This window comes from Perna viridis, chromosome 3 (genome assembly GCF_037379345.1).
Source record: "Perna viridis isolate PV_CMFRI_1.1 ecotype Kerala chromosome 3, ASM3737934v1, whole genome shotgun sequence".
Classification (NCBI taxonomy): Eukaryota; Metazoa; Mollusca; class Bivalvia; order Mytilida; family Mytilidae; genus Perna; species Perna viridis.
In genome coordinates this window covers 46,971,986-46,989,221 of record NC_142447.1, presented here as the reverse complement: position 1 = coordinate 46,989,221, position 17,236 = coordinate 46,971,986, and the positions used below count along the sequence as shown (strand labels likewise).

At 34.4% G+C, this 17,236-nt stretch overlaps 1 pseudogene; it reads left to right on the top strand.

Moving 5' to 3' along the window:
- The first annotated feature begins 11,693 nt into the window (after positions 1–11,693).
- On the top strand, positions 11,694–12,220 carry LOC148622615 (uncharacterized; annotated as a pseudogene).
- The last annotated feature ends 5,016 nt before the right edge of the window (positions 12,221–17,236 follow it).

The window sequence follows — 17,236 nt, the reverse complement described above, 5'->3', positions numbered from 1 at the left end:
CATTCTTTCAGCTATTAAACATATTATTTTGTTTTACACAATATTTACTTGCTTATGAATATACAGTGTAGAGAATGATTTTGATTTTTTTCTACAGTATTCTGTATTTAGTAAGTTCCGATCATCCACATCTTATCTTTAAATTTCGGATTCAGACAATAATCCTATCAACCTCCAAACAAAGATTACCTGAGAAGTTAGTATACTTGAAATAATCATTGATACATCAAGTAATGTAATTAACCATGTCTTATACAGACATTGTTTATCTCGTCTTTCCCTAGAAGATTAATCAACACCAAACCTCCCACACATCAAACATCATAACCCGGCAGCAGAAAGTGGTAAGCTACAGTATATATATATTACTTTGAAATGTCATACCCCAGAAATATCGACAAAAGAACCCCGTGGCTCAATTCTGTGAGTAAAATATTTGTTCAAGGCTTCATATATAATAATGTACATGACATTTATAATATTTATTTATTGGTACCTCGTATCAGAAAACAGTCAAATCCGGCAATATCAGGTACAAATGACAGCAACATAATTGATGGAAATAAGCCGGTATTGAAAAACTTAACGTATTTCAGTCGTATTCAAGGAAGAAATTGTAAAGTCAAATACGACTGACGACACATCCTAAACTTTTTAAACTACAGTAACCTTTTTTTAATGTCGTCGAACTTATTTTGATATACGGAGTGCCTACGGGAATTAACTGTGTCAGTCGTACGCTCTAAGTAGATATTTGTTCGCCATTAAAACGCGGCACATCTAATGTCGGACTTTTAATGATATAAAACATCAATATAAGTTTGACAAGTCTTTTTAAGCGCTAAAAATTTCGTGGTTTTCTTTTATTTGACTTCAAAATAAATGTCTTTGGTAAGAAAACTCGATTTCATGAGAATGCTCTTGATTATATCTTACTATAATAAATACAACTTATTTAATAAATAGTGTACGCATTATATATAAATCTCATCCAGTCTCAAGGGGATTACAAGATTTCTCCGCTCGAGACAATTAAATCTAAAATTTAACTATCGAGAGTGAAGAAATCTAGTAATCCTCGAGAGCTTTGGAGGAGAAGTATAATCTTCCGGAATTGCAGTTCGCAGAACTAAATAGAAAAATTATTGCGTTTCTCAGTCGTATTAAAATTCTTTTGTTTAAATGATCAGTATATTCCTCGGGTCGTATTTACTTTCCGTATTCAAAGTGCATTTGCGCAAGCGTGAAAGACGTATCCCGGAGTTATGAAGTTATGACGTTTTATGGCGTTTGAATCATCATGTGCTGAACCTGATTATTTTTCACTTTGTAAGATAGCACATTGTTTACGGTTATCTTTAACAGTAGCAAAGATATTGACGCCAAACAATTCAAATCCTTAATTGATTCACGGCGAACTCTGCGACCGTCGGCAACATAACATTCCGGACTTTCATCTTTTTTGGGTTTTTTTTTTTTTAAAGATTTGGTCTTAATTACAAATATATATATGTAATGTACATTAAAAGAATATATATATATTATAGACAAATTTACCTTTGTATCGTTTCGTTTGTTGACTAGTATACGTATATCATACGTATGTTCCTAATTAATCAGTGCTAAAAAGGGCTAGGATCTGGTTTGTTTGTGAACGACGTTGGTCCTTAAACATAACAGTAACAAGTTGGACAAAACGACCAAGAAATTGTATATACTTCGCTCATTCGGCTCAAAATCGGAAGATTATATTTGTAATTGTTTGAATTTTTATCTTGCAAAGTACCTAAAAATCGTTTTTGGCAATTAAATCTATATTAAGTGAACTTATGCAAACTTGTCATTTGACTTTCTTATTCGAAAACATGCATGTGTCAATATAGACAAACGAAGTATTCTTGGTTTTGGTGTTTTTATGTTGTTTGACTTAATCCGACGGACTCTGTGACATAAAAATTGGCAAACAGAACATTTTAATTGTTATACCCCGACCTTGAAGGAGAGGGGTATGCTGTTTTACCCTTGTCCATGTGTCCGTATTTTTTCCGTCACAGTTTTCCCAGCAACTACTCATCATAGCCGCTTGAAATTTAAACACATTTTCCGTGTAGGTATGTCATATAGTTGGATCCATTTCCGGAAAAATTCGACAACGATTCTTGTTTACCGGGGATTTTTGGTTTTTTTTTTTACTTTGTATTTTTGAAAATTGAAATTTTTGTCACACTTTTTACAGCAATTACATATTATATGTACATGAGATTTTGAAACATTCTTCCTGTATTAATGCCATATCGTAGGATTCATTTTTGAAAAAAAAAATAATAATAACTTCCTGTTTACCGAGGACTTTGTTTATTTTCCATAACAGGGTTTCGTTTTAGTTTCAGTTTCCCTTCCGGAAATTCCGACGTAGAACGTATTGAAATCTGGAGACCGATCTGTATTTTATTGTTTACTTCTGGGAAATCGAAACGCTGCATCACAATGCAAAATCTTGTATTTTATGCTTTTCTTAACATTTTTATCCCGTAGAACTAAGTATTTGTCATTTTTGATCAGTATTTTTACACAATAAGATATTTTGCTTTTAAATATTGAACCCAGTGGTACATGTTAATGACGAATCTCCATGCATTTGAATGGTGAAGGAACACCCATTCTCATGAAACTACGGAGTCACGTGACGAGACTTACATACCCTATATCGTGATTGAAAGCGGGTGTATCTGTAGTGGGTCATCGCTCACAGATTTCTTCTTTGTCAAGAAATTACATAAATATAAATTGATAAAATCTAGAGTAATACAAATTTTGACCTTACCCCTTCACATTGTAATGAAACAGTTGTAATATTGGGATTAAAAAGCAATACCACATATAACTTAAACTCAATGCCGTAGAAATATGTTAAATTTGGGAGCAAATTTATCCCGTTTTAATATACGTGGATATTCGAGTATGATATTTCTACAGCGCTTTATTCCACGATCTCTGCAAAATAACAAATAGATAAAATTGACATTAATTAGTGCAAAAGTACAAACCGAAACCGTTTTAGTACTTATGCAATATTTGCACCTTAAATTAAAGTCTTTTACATTTAATGGTCGTCAACTACACAATTAACCCGAAGATTATATTTTTCTACAGCCTACGCGTTTTGCGAGATGCTTTTATCTGAAGTTGTCTAATTTCCGAGAACCACGATGTTAAGTGGTCTCATAAGTGATTGAATTATCTGACACACTATTGTGGAATCGATGTCAGAACTATTTATTGTGGTCAACGTTTGTTCAACATCTTCTTGTACAAAATATCATTGTTTATACACGGTATATAGACATGATTCAGTATCATTAAAATTGAATTTGTATTTATGTTACAAAGTTGCGAATCATTTAATGTGCGAATGCTTGTTTGGTATTCTTAAGAATCTTTGTTTATAGCATTTAGGAATATGGTGCCGTGTTAACATGTAAACGAACGCATTTTTTGTACATGGAAAAAATGTTGAAACTTGTAGAATGTAAAGATGGCTGGAAGTAAATGTAATTGAAATAAGATTGGTTTGTTTGTTTGTTGGGGTTTAACGTCCGAGCAGCAATATTTCAGCTATATTCAGACTATGAACATGAAACTGATGATAAAATGAACATGAAATGATGAACTGAAAAAAGGGTGGGACACAAGGACAATGGGGTCGACAAATTTTGATTGCCACTGGAAATAGGGAGAGGTAGGTAGGGTCGGCAATTTAGCCGCCTGTGGCGGAGCCCCATGGTTCCTACTCCGGGAGAATACCACAGTAGGGTCCTTTAACGTGCGAGGAACGTGACATCTTTCCCAACACGGTGCACCACTATGGTTTGCGGTCAGGTTTTCCGTATTATAACCTGACAACCCCAGCATGTAACACGCCAGGGGTACCCCATTCCAGTTGTTCTGTGGGCAGAGCGCCCTAGCCCCCGGCTAGGGTTCTGAGCACTATTTAGTCGCCTTTTGCGCTGCTGCAGGCCTATTCTTTTAACACCCGGACCTGCACGGGAGGAAATAAGATTGGAATGGTTAACCTAAACAACATAACACAGAGATAACAACAAGGAAATTGACAAGTACAACAAAGAATATAACCCATAAATAACGAACGGACAAGGAAAATTGACAAACACAACAAAGAATATAACCCAGAGATAACGAACGGACAAGGAAAATAGAAAAACACAACAAAAGAACATAACCCAGAGATAACGAACAGACAAGGAAAATTGACAAACACAACAAAGAACATAAAATAAAACGCATGTAGAACCAAAATTAAGGAAGTCCATGATTAAAAAAATAGTTGTATATAACAAGAAGTCAAACCAAAAATATCGAAATAGGAAGGCAAATCCATCACCGATAAGTTCTACCAATGTATGACAAAGGAGCTACATTACTGTAGGATTGTTGAAGCGTATGGTGCCATAGAATGAAAAGAAGTTGACGATACAAAACGAGAAGTCATTGTATTGTCGAATAAATTATTCAAAAGTTTTCTCTTTCCTTCTTTCCACCGATCTTTAGAGAATAAGAAGCTGCTTTCATAGTGTCTTTAAGGTAGATGCAATCTATAAATTTTTAGCAATTGTTTGCAGTACCGAAACTGTTACTGTTAAAGAGGTCCATGTCAGTGAACAAAAAAAGGACAAAAGGTCGATTGTTTGATTTGTGTTTAACGTCCAAGTGGCTATATTTAAGCTATATCCTGGTGATGAACATGAAATGGATGATAAAACTAATATAAAATGATGATGAAATGAAAAATGGGTTGGAACACAATGATATTAGGGTTGACAAGTTTCTCTTGACATTGGATATTGGTGGGTAGGGTCGGACAATTTATCCTCCTGTAGCGAAGCCGAGCCTCCTTCTCCTGTCGAATTCCACAGCAGGATTCTTTAAAATGCGAGGAACGTGGCAGTTTTCCCAACACGGTGCACCACTATGGTTAGCGGTCAGATTTTCCGTATTACGGCCTACCCCAGCATGTAGGATGACAGGGATATTTCATTCAACTACCTGGGGCATACAACTTAGTTTTTCTGTGAGCAAGGCGCCCTAGCCTCTGGACAGTCTTTTGAGCGCCATTTAGTCGCCTTTTACGACAAGCTTAGAGCTGCTGGAGGCTTATTTTTTTACACATTGACTGCACAGGGCGACAAAAGGTCGAAGCGAAGGTCATAAAATTAAAAAGTACGAAAAGAAACTCGTCAATATAAATTTCAGCATACATGTCACCATACAATAACAATAATACAGTTCAGTAACACGACCTTAGATTTCAAATTTGTATATATTATAGAAATTGAAAGAACAATTTTGCATGGATTTTCAATTAGTATTAACAGATATTCTTTATTGAATAACTGACAGAAGAGCTTAAAACCGCGTGTGCTTTAAACGTGTAGTTAGGCTACATTGCTTTCTATTTCTTTATTTCTTTTAATAACCATTTCAATACAAGCACACACTGTAGTAACAAACGAACGCAAATAACGTTGAAAAAAATCGGTAAAATCGTCTTGTAACCAACTAATTAAGTAAAGAGCTTCACAGCTGCTAATAAGACAAGTTCAATGTTCTGTTGAAGGACACTTAGAAATTCTGTTGAAATTAACTGATCCCGAAAGCAGATTAAAACTCAATCACGGAAAACCGTCATATGGTTTAGACCAAAATTTTAAAATTTGAATTTCAAGTGACGGAGTAAAACAAAGGGTAACTAGATTAGCTAAACTTTTGAACTTTTAGCAGGATATTCATCTTGCTCCATGTAGGGGATGTCAATTCATCTTACAAAGATATTGTCCGCAGTGAAAGATGGACAGCATGCTTATTGCAATACCACCCACTCTCGTAGTGGCATTAATCATATGTGGATACTTGAATATTCTAAAGATTTACTTCAAAACCTTAACTCCCGCAACTCTTGACTTCTATACTCTTTACACTACACTACCACATGATAGATTGAAAGGAATTCTTCATAAATATGTTGCTGTTTCAAAAAATATGTTGTTCTAGGATACAAATCCACATATGTTTCTAAAACATCGCATAAGGGCAAAGTGTGCTACACCACACAGAAAAGCAGGTTTGCGATATGCTTGATTTCCTCATTGATAACATATTTTTCACATTTGGAGGAGCTATTTGTCAACAAATTGGCTTTCCAATGGGCACTAACTGTGCTCTTCACCTAGCCGATTTGTTTTTATATTCATACGAGACTTAATTTCTTCAGAACCTTGTAAGAATAAAAAATTAAAAGATGCTAAATCCTTTAACTTTACATAGAGATATATGGATGATGTATTGTCCTCCAACAACCCTTCTTTTGGTAAATGGTTACAGTCAATATATCCACCAGAGCTCGAGATAAAGGAGACTACAGAAACATCTAAATGCATCCTAAAAGGTCTCTTACCAAATTCTTTTTGAGATTTTTGAGATATCAGTCCTTGGTTGAAAAATACTCAGTTTCTTCTAAAGAAAATGAGTAACGATTGTTTTTTGTAAATAGTTCTTATTGCTGATGTGACTGCTGATTGTGTGATTATGACAATAACATATAAATGTTTTTTTAATAACCACTGGTATAGTCTCACCGCAATGGAAGAGGGAGGTTTAACGGGCTGTAAGTTTGATCCTCTAACTTAGGTAAGATAACAGCTGCAAAATACATGTGTTTTCATTACTTCCTGGTCCTATGCTGCAAACCATCTATTCATCCTTTTTTCAATGATAATTTAGTTTCCCTTGAGCAGTATACACATTTTAATATTTGTTTTACATGTTAATTTTTAAGAAATGAACTCTTACCTATTTAATAATTGTAATGTATATAAATAGAATATACTTATGTCTTCCAACAGTCTCCTATAAATGTTTTAAAATTGGTTTTATTTTATGTTTTATTTTGCTATGTGGATTTTAAACATGCATGATTATATTTGGTGTGAATATAATAAAATACTGAATCTGAATATATTACATAAAATGCGTAAACATATATAATGGCACAATTTAGTTTTCCATTCTGGAATTAAGTCAATTTTAGAAATGCATGTGGGACAAATGACACCTCTAATTATATGTAATTGGCGATTTTTGTCTTTATCCGACCGGGGCAAGAAGTTATGCCACGTTCGGTGATGTAGAAAGCACATTCTTTAACTAACTGCATCTTCAAACTGAAATAAAACGTCAATTTTCTTTTCCACTGGACAATGCATTACTTATCATTATAAGGATCGAATACATTATCGTACTGTTTAGATTTATTGATTGGTTGTTTTTAATACCATTTCGGGGACCAGTGCCGTATTACGACAAGAGCATTTAACAATAAATAAATAACATTTAAAAAATGAGATCGAATTCTCTTAATAAAAGAATGAAATTAAAACAAAAAGCTATTTGCATATATAAAAAGGTATGTAAAAAGACATAAAACAACATAGAAACATTATTTCGATAAAACTTTGAAATATTGAAAAATAAAAAATAGATTATATTGAATAAACCGATGTCTTGCAAGAAAAATAAAAAAAAAATGTTTGATTTATGGAACGGTCTTGAACAAAGTAAGCATATTTCTGCAGTCAAAATAAGTTTGCCTGATGTTGGCAAAATTTACCCAATCTGGAGAACATGTTTAATGGAAAAGGGGCAATCACATGAAATGCACTAACTTAAGGTCGAGGATCACCAACATGCAAATGGCCATGTGTAGATCTAGAATGTCCAGTGCGACATGTAGTTATGATCACGCCCTCTTTGCGATTGTCGGACGGACGCATAGATTTGGTTTTATAGAATGGAACTTGTTATGTTCAAGACCATCCCATCGGTTCTGCCACATTTGCAAAATATATTTCCTTTTACAAGGTTTTAAATCAGTTAATGCCTTCTTGGCAACCCTGTATACAGTTGAATTCCTCTGAATACCTACATATATGGGAACCCAGAGTAAAATAATTTATTTGTCAAATTCCATAAGTCGGTGAATAAAATAAAGTATTTGTAACATAAGGGTGTCTTGCAGTTTGTGACTCTTAATTGCCAAAACACAGCTTAAAGAGTCCGGACAAAAATGAACTGTGAGAGAATAAGTAATCAATTTAAATACTAGCAGGAAACCTCGACCTTCAGCTGTAAAGATAGAAGCATTTAGTGGCAACCGTTCACTTGCAATTCCGTCACCATGGACAGCAACACACGCAACGCTATACTTATCTTTTGAGCCATCAGTATACAATGATGAAAACCTAAATAATCAGCTTTAAGTTCAGAAAAGTTTTGTTGTAAGAGTAAAGGATTGGTATCAGACTTTTTATATTCACGCAAATAAAAAATAAAACAAGGGTGTGGAAGTTCCTGTGGAGGGGATTTCGAAACCACAACAGGAATCACTGCACTGGTTTCAAGGTGAGTTTTTAAACGAATTACAAATGGGGAAATTTTTTTACGTTCTTATTTGTGACCACCCCATCCAGTTAATGCCATCTTGGCAACCCTTTATACAGTTGAATTCCCCTGAATACCAACATATATGGAAATCCAGAGGAAAACAATTTCTTTGTCAAATTCGGTAAGTCAGTGAATAAAAGAGGGAACATGGTTATGTTGCTACAAGAGTGAAGTCATCACTACAGAAGTTTTATGGTTGTCCTCATGAGCTCATGGGTCGTTACGGTGTCTTCCTCTGCACCATGAAAACTGATTTGTTAAACGTGTCATTGTTTCCCTTTCCGCTATCTTCAACCCCTGACTTTTTATGAGCAACTTGGTGGGTGTTTCTTGAAAAGCAGAGCACGCTTACCCTACCGGTGCACCTGGTCCATGCTCCCAGTTTTTAGTGGAGTCCGAGTTGCTCATTTACTTTTGTTACTTTGTATGTAATATTTTAGATACTTTATGTTCTTTGTTGTGTATGTCTGTTTTCCATGTCTGGTCTCCGATAGCTTTGTCGCACTCATCAGTATATCGTGGTTTACTCGGTCGTTTGGGATTTGTCGAGGTTTGGTTTTTGGTATGGTTTATTAGCTATCGATATTAGTTTTTCGTCGAAAAATAAAATTGGATCTTCAGCATACCTCATCGCTTCTAAACATGATTCTTCAAAGACAGTGAGCTTCAAATGAAAGCCAATCTGTTTTTTTTCCAAGTTTTAAACGTGGTTGGCGTTACTCTATTTTAGAGGATTAATGCTCCAAAATAATTGGGAAATGATCATTCCTGCACAAGTCATCATGAACAGTTTTAGTTTTATCTAGAGATAAACGAACAGCCTTGCCTGTAAATCGGATTTTAAAGAAACAGGACTACAATGTATGTATAACTCCGTCCCTAACAAAAAGGATGGATCCACCACCAGCTCCTTCATTAGCTTCAGTAAATGTACTGTACCTTGTTATATCCCTTTAAGCAAAGATTATCCGTTTCTTTTAAATGAGTCTCCGGGAGACATAATGCAACTGAAAAAATAGACTGAACAAGAAGATTTCCAATATATTAGCTTTTAAACCTCGACATTTCCATTGAAAAAAAAATTCAGTCACTACTAAGGGTGACGAATGGAGGATATTTTCCGCGACCTCGACTCGATGACTTGCTTTTGTGAGTGCCGCCAGTTAGAACAATTCGGATGGACTGAGAACGCTGCTCCTTGTATTTTTTTCATGGCGACAGGATGTGTTTGATCAATCTGATCAAGTCCGGACCTAGCTAGTTTTAACCTGGACAAAGCCCATGGTCTATTAATCTAATCTTTCGCCCAGACAAAGATGATGATTGTTGGGATGGTGGAGGAGATGTTTTGAAGACATTTTGGAAATTTTGAGAAGATTGAGTCCGTGAAGATTGTGATTTAGCTTTCCTTAATTGTTCAAGGCACTTTTAAGAGGGTTTTAGAATTTCGGTAGAAACTTCAGTAGGGAATTTTGTCAAATCATGTCTTCTCTCCAAGTCATGATGGTTTGAACCTCAACCGATGATGTTTGGGAGGCACGTTTAGCAAACGAAGTCTTATCTGATGCTAAGGAGTTGTTGGAGATTGATAACTGTTTCCTTGACTCGGTGTACGAGATATTTTTCTCAGTTCTTATTTTCTTTTTCCTTTTATAAAGTGGACAATCTTTAGATGATGATGAGTGTGTTTCATCACTTTTCTGTATTTGGGATCTTTTTGCAGTTTTGGCCTTCATTTCCTTCTTCTGCGCATCGGCCCTTTCAATGACAAAATTTCTGACATTTAAAACTTTTGAAGAGGGTAAGGAATGTACAAGATAACAGATGTCATGAAAGGACCAAGGTAGATATGAGATGGTACAAAGGTTGAGCTAAATGTTAATAAAATTGTTCTCATAGATGTTGTAGCATTTGTTGTTTAGATGTACAGCGTTATACAGTTTTCACACTTCACACAAAAATTGTCGACGTTGCGCCCCCGAAACTTAAGAACATTCTCAGAAACGTTGAGGGATTCGTGGGCGGAAACAACAAGATCAAGAACACCAATTTTTGGAAACATTTTGCTAATTTGTAGACTGTCCTGCTCTAAGGCATTCATGTAGAATTCCTGATCTTATTTTCTTGGTATTATTCACTTCACGTGTTCAGTTTGTTTTTTTTTGTAAAAAGAGGGGCGATAAATCGTTGATAGTTTTGTCTTTGCTTGAGATTACAAATATATCGTGGCCAGATATCATCACTTTAATCAGAAGATTGTACAAATCATTTTTCCTTTTTTTAGTTTTTCGAAACATGTTAGGTTTAATGAAGTCTCATCATCTTTGTTCCCCACCGAGTGCCAATAGGGCGATGTTAGTGTTCTACGGATCTCCAGCAAATAGCATCAGAGATTACAAAGACGATATACTAGAACAGGGCGTATCTATTGAGGGAGCATAGAAACTGAACTACTCGATTGACCCTTGAGCCTTCTTTTTTCCATTTGCCATGTGTAAGCTTTCTAAAATTTGCGATACAATGGATAATAATAAATATCACGAGTAAAGCAAGATGGACAAGATAATTTTGAAAAATATATGTTGAATGGGGTCTCATTTATTCAAGATACTTTTTGGGGACGTTTTGAATGTAAAAGAGTTTATGAAATAGACAATTGTGATGAAAAAAGGACTGGTCGAACTTCTCCTATGGTAGATTTTGGTATATGGGGAAATTCGACACAACACTAACAAAATGAAGCAACAAAACTATAACACACAAAAAACTAAAAATATATATAAAAGTTGACGGCTTTTGAGGTGAGGAAGAACCCTATAGATTTTGAGGTCAGTAGGTCAAATGTCAAGGTCACAACGACTCTGTGAATTCTATGCGGTGTGGACTTCTCTTGTTTAATATAACAGAAATCCAAAATATTAAAAATACCACGATGTTATATATGTGATTGACTGTTTAGGAGAATAAAAACACATGTAATTATATTTTTTTTAAACAAGTGCATGTTTTATTTCATTTTATTCCAGTTTAGGTGGAAATACTTTGCTAACATCCTTCCAACAAATCAAGTTCCGCACATTTCTGAAAACAACAAAATCGTTTGTGCTATTTGTAACAAGTACTTCCCTCCACTTTCATCTGGAACTGTTGAAAATAACGAAATCCTTGTTGTTAAAATGAAGTTTTTTTCTATGCAAATTGATTCTCTTAAAGTTTTTGTTGAAGAGAATAATTTGGAACGTAGATCTGCTAAGTGACAAATTACAGAAGATTTAGACAATTTCCCAAAACTAGACGAGGAAGAATCAAGAAACATAATATGTGGTGTTTACCAGCTAAAACATAGCAGCAGTTACATCCAAGAATATTTGGATGACGAGAGCCAGATTTTATTTTATAAGGAAGATCCTGGACTCATTCTCTGCAACGTTTACTCCAAAGCAGACACACTTCATCCAAGCAATATATTTTATGGATTAAATTCACAGAATCAACAACTTGTGCCTGGTATTGTAAATGCCGTGCAGATGCTCGTGTTGTCGGTGTCTGTTCTCACATAACGTCTGTACTGTGGTCTTTGGGTTTTGCGAGACACAGTGAGAATAGACTGTATGGTGTAAGAAACTGGGGCGAGTTTGTTGAAGATGCACAATTGGTTGACCAGTCTGATTCTGAGAGTGATTACATCACAATAGAGGAATGATTGTTCATGTGACATAGTGAGAGTATACTGAATGGTGTAAGTGACATAGTTAAAACATACTGTTTGGTGTAAGATACTTGGTTGACTGTTACGGATGCACAATTTGTTGACCAATCAGAATTTGAGAGTGATAGTAGCCTAAAAGAATGATTGTACATGTATGGAGTTTTTATGTGTGTTTTGTGTAATCAATGTACTTGTGTAATAGATGTTATTAATGGTTTTATTAAGTCGTGTTTACAAACCTAATTTTAAAGACACAAAATATAATTAGCATGCGATATATATATCACTACATAAGTGCTGTATATATTGTATATTCTCATACAATGAAAAATAAATTTCTGACAAATATTGTCATTTTTACAATCACAACATATACTGTGATTTTTCTTTAAAATGCACTTTATCCGAAAAGTCACTAACTTATATTAGTATAATCGAACAAGCAATTGATATTACAGTTGAAGTGAGTGCTATTTGCTATTGATGACAATCATTATCAAATTGTTTTCACTATTTATAAAGTATTTCCAGATATCTATAAGATGCATTTACCCAAAAGGTCATTAACTTAGTGTGGATATAACCGAAAACACTATTCATGTATTACTATAATGAAAATTGTTATCAGCTACTTCTTGTAATGGTAGGTAGTTGCTCTCATTTTTTATCGGTTATTTCCAGAATTTGGTGATTTTTTCTTTAAACAATGTATTTTTCACCCAAAAATCACTTTCAACATATTAGTATTGCCACAAATATCTACATTAATAGTATAATTACGGTTTATGTCTTTGCCATGTAACTTATTAATAGGAAGTTGGTTTTATCAATTATTTCCAAAAATATGTGATTTTCAATAAAAAAAAATACATTTTTAACCAAAAAAGTTATGCATATAGTGTAAGTATGACCGCAGACATTATTGATATGATAATATATTTGAAATAAACGTTTTTTTGCTATTTATTATAATCATATGAAGCTGTTCTCATTTCGTATTGTTTAATTCAAGAAATCTGTGATTTCTCTTTAAAAATGCATTTCTGACCCAAAAGAGTATCAAACAAGATGTTAGTATTACTAAAAAAGATATTCATATAAAAATCTTTGTTGGAGTACATATTATTTGCTATTTATTGTAATAAGAGGTGGTTGTTCTAATTTTTAATTGGTTATTTCCAGGATTTTGTGATTTTTCTTTAAAAAAAAAATGCATTTTTTACCCTAAAAGCCACAGCAACTTATTCAACTTATTAGTATTTACTAAATTATATATTTATATGAAAACTATTACTGAAATAAACGTTTATTGTCATCTATTACAATCACATGTAGTGGTTTTCAATTTTTATTCATTATTTCCAGAAATCTTGGTTTTTCAATCAATTTTGACATTTTTGACCCCAAAATAAAGAAAAATTGAGAAACATGCACTTTAACACCATATCACACCTTATTTTAGCTAACTTTAGCTAAACATTACCAACAATGATGTTTTACAGATTAGGCAAAATTTGGCCGTTAGTGAACGATGTCCTTTATTATGCAATATATGCCTATTTCGAGGAGTAAGATTTCTCTCATCAGCTGAATTCAACTCTAAATAATTTGAAGGTAGGAAAACCAAATTATAATAAGAGAAGCACACAGACCAAAACTTATTTGAAAAATGATGCCAAATCCATACAATTAAGGACATCGACCCGTACGATGTCAAGTTGTTGAATTGTAACACATTCTTGGACCAATAAAAAGACCACACAAACTTCATAACTTGGTTTTACATGCAGGGGCTGTATATACTCTCTAGACTATGATCCTATCTTTAGTGAAAATTAAACACCCTACAATTAATGGGGTAGCTTGAGAACACAAGGAGAAACAAGAAATCAACTCTGCGTGGCTAAATACGCTACTGGTTAAAGAGTTCAACTTCTTAAAACAGAGAGTACAGGTATATTATACCATTATCGGTCGAATTTACCCTATACCAGGTCAAACTTCCCCATATATGATAAATGCTGATTTCTGCATATTTTTCGAAACATCTTTGACCTCAGAGGCAAAAGTTAGGTAAAACGAAGATCGAGAAGAAATGAACTGATTACCGTGCCATTGCAACTTGTAATGTAATGTGGTAACCAGTAACGACGAAGTCAAGGACCAGTCGAACGATCTCAAATACCGGTCGAACTTCGACCAATTTCCCCTACAGCTATACCCTCGATCAACTAGCCATCGATGAACATGGGAATACGTCACGACTGGAGTCTAGATACAGTCAACCTTCATCCACTAAGACCTTCTTGCCAACCAATAACTCACGGCAAACTAGCAGGTGAACCTACCTAATATATTTGTAACACCGGATCCACGGTCGATGTTCGGATCGCTTTGGTCCGGCCTCTAGCCTTCCACCTGTCCTGCATAGGTGAACCTGATAGGAGCAAAAACTCCCGCTAGCATAGCTTTCGGTGTACATGTAACTGAGACACGAAAAGCTTACACATTCAACTGAGTCACAAGAATCTTGGTTTTTTTATCCAGTGGGGTACAAATATAGACTTATACTGAAAAGGAATCCAAAAATATTCTTTGGCGACAAAATGATTCAGTAATGGGAGGTATAAAGGTACCTTAAAATCACCATGAAGTTGATGAGTGGGAATGCACGGCGGACCCTCCCATGGGCTACATGTACATGGAAAGAATTGGATGTATTATTGAGTGAATTTTATGGTGTGTATGTTTGTTGTTTCAGTTCATTTTTGACCGTACATTAAAAGGGTGTAGTTAATGTCTTATGAAACTAATTTATCATATCAGTCAGGAGGTCATTGGTGTGTCTTTTGTCGTTATTTTAGCTTTGTTTTGTATGCCATCGTTCTGTTTCCGTGGGTTTTATTACTTTTGTTGCCGGAGCATTTCAGAGCTTATTTTAAGATGAGTTCACACTTGTTGAAGCTTTTGGTGATCTCTGAAAGTATGTACTTTTTCGTATCTAGGTAATACGTTGGAGCATTTGTTGCGATTCAGCATATAGTTCCTTTGTTCCAAAAACTAGCCAATTCACTATTGTACATATGATGTATAGTTTTATGATGATGTTTAAGTTTCTCCGTAGTCTATAGTTAGCTACATGTATCGCCTTTAACTGTACAAAATTGGAAATATACAAGGCATAAGCAGATGTTTTTATTCACATACCTGTTAGACAACATCTTCGTAGGCTTTGGCGAAACCGTTTATCGTCATGTTATTGAAAATTCCCATGGGGACCAATTGAGCACCACTTATTGCGGAGCTCTTTCTGTATTGAAACGAATTACAATTTATAGGTACAATGTAGGAAAAAAAACCCTTCCAAACAATATTTGGTTGAAAAAACTAATAACACCTCCAGATATTTGGACATTGTTTTGGCTCCAAACTTCAATATAAATACTTAAGATATATATCTTGTAGAACTATCTTTGAATAGAGCTAATATTGATGATAACGAATGCCCGTTTCTTGATCTTAATATTCATACCGATAATGGTAAAATTAATACCAAAAAATACGATAAAAGAGATTATTTTTCATTCCCTATTGTCAACTATCCGTTTTTAGATAGTGACGTCCCCTGGTCACCATCATACACTGTGTTTTCATATTACAATTGATTCGATTTGCTCGTATTTGTAACAGCGTTTCGGATTTTAATGAAAAGAATATTCATATAACCGAGAAATTACTACATCAAAATTTCCGATATCACAAGCTCGTTAAAATATTCACGAATTTTTTTTAACCGATACAAGGAACTCATTCTAAAATATAGATGTACTTGTGAAGGATTAATACGTGCGGGTATCTCTCACGTTTTGTTTTATAGTAATATTATACACAAAGCACGGAAAGCTCGAAACTCTCCCAATAAGTTAACTTAACCGCTGAATAGGCACATTCGTAAGGGATATATTTATTATATTGTTATCAAATCGTTAAGGACAGCAATTTTTTTTGTATGAATATTGATACGCCCGTAGGATCTTTACATAGAAATTAAAACACTATATTTAAAAGCTGTTTTTGGCATGACATAGGTTGTGTCCTTATTGAATGATTTATGATGATGTATCCCGCATGGGAATAATTGGGATTGATTTTGTATTGATATGATGGGAACATAACTTTTTGTAGGTTTAAACTGTTCTGGGGCTGGCATGTCAGTTATCTACTAATAGTCCTTAGTTTTTACATTTGAGTAACAAGGGATTCAGTCCTTTTTAACTGACTTTAGATGTGTTAATTCTATATTTTTTTCCAAAGTGGCCAGATTTTAAAGGGAGAGGGTTGTGATCACGACAATGTACTTTAACTCCACCCATTCTTTTGCGCCTGTCCCAAGTCAGGAATTTCTGGCCTCTGTATTTCTTGTTTCGTTTTCACCTTTACCTTATTTTTATTTTAGTTGAATATATAGGGGCAACTCTTTCGCTGAACCTGCGTATAATGATGTTCTTGGGCCAGCTGCAGCCCGCCCTATGATTGTGAGGGTTACTCATCGTTCATTGAAGACCAATAGGTAGCCTTGAGCTAACATTTTCATCCTGGTGGGGTTGTTGTCTCTTTGACTTATTCATCATACCTATTCTCGTTATATCAATTAACGCGAAAAAAAAAGTCTAGTTTTCCAGCTATCTGAGGGCAATCAATCCGTTCAACCTGCTCTAATCACAATATTATTAATCTTATTTTTACCCTTATTATTATGCATATCAGTGGCTTAAATTATCTTTTAATTAATTTGCAATTTATCCATCATTATCTAGAGGGGAACTGAGTTTCTGTCTTAAATAATTCAATGTCCCTGTTTTTTGGTTTTTTTTAAGGAAACATATTTTATCCATATCTATACTTATGCAAAGCAAATAGTTGCCATTTTCAAAACAATTTTCTGCTTTTCAGAGTGTGTTAAGAAGATTTCTTATGGCTAGAAAAAATACGAAGCATAAAATGCATCTT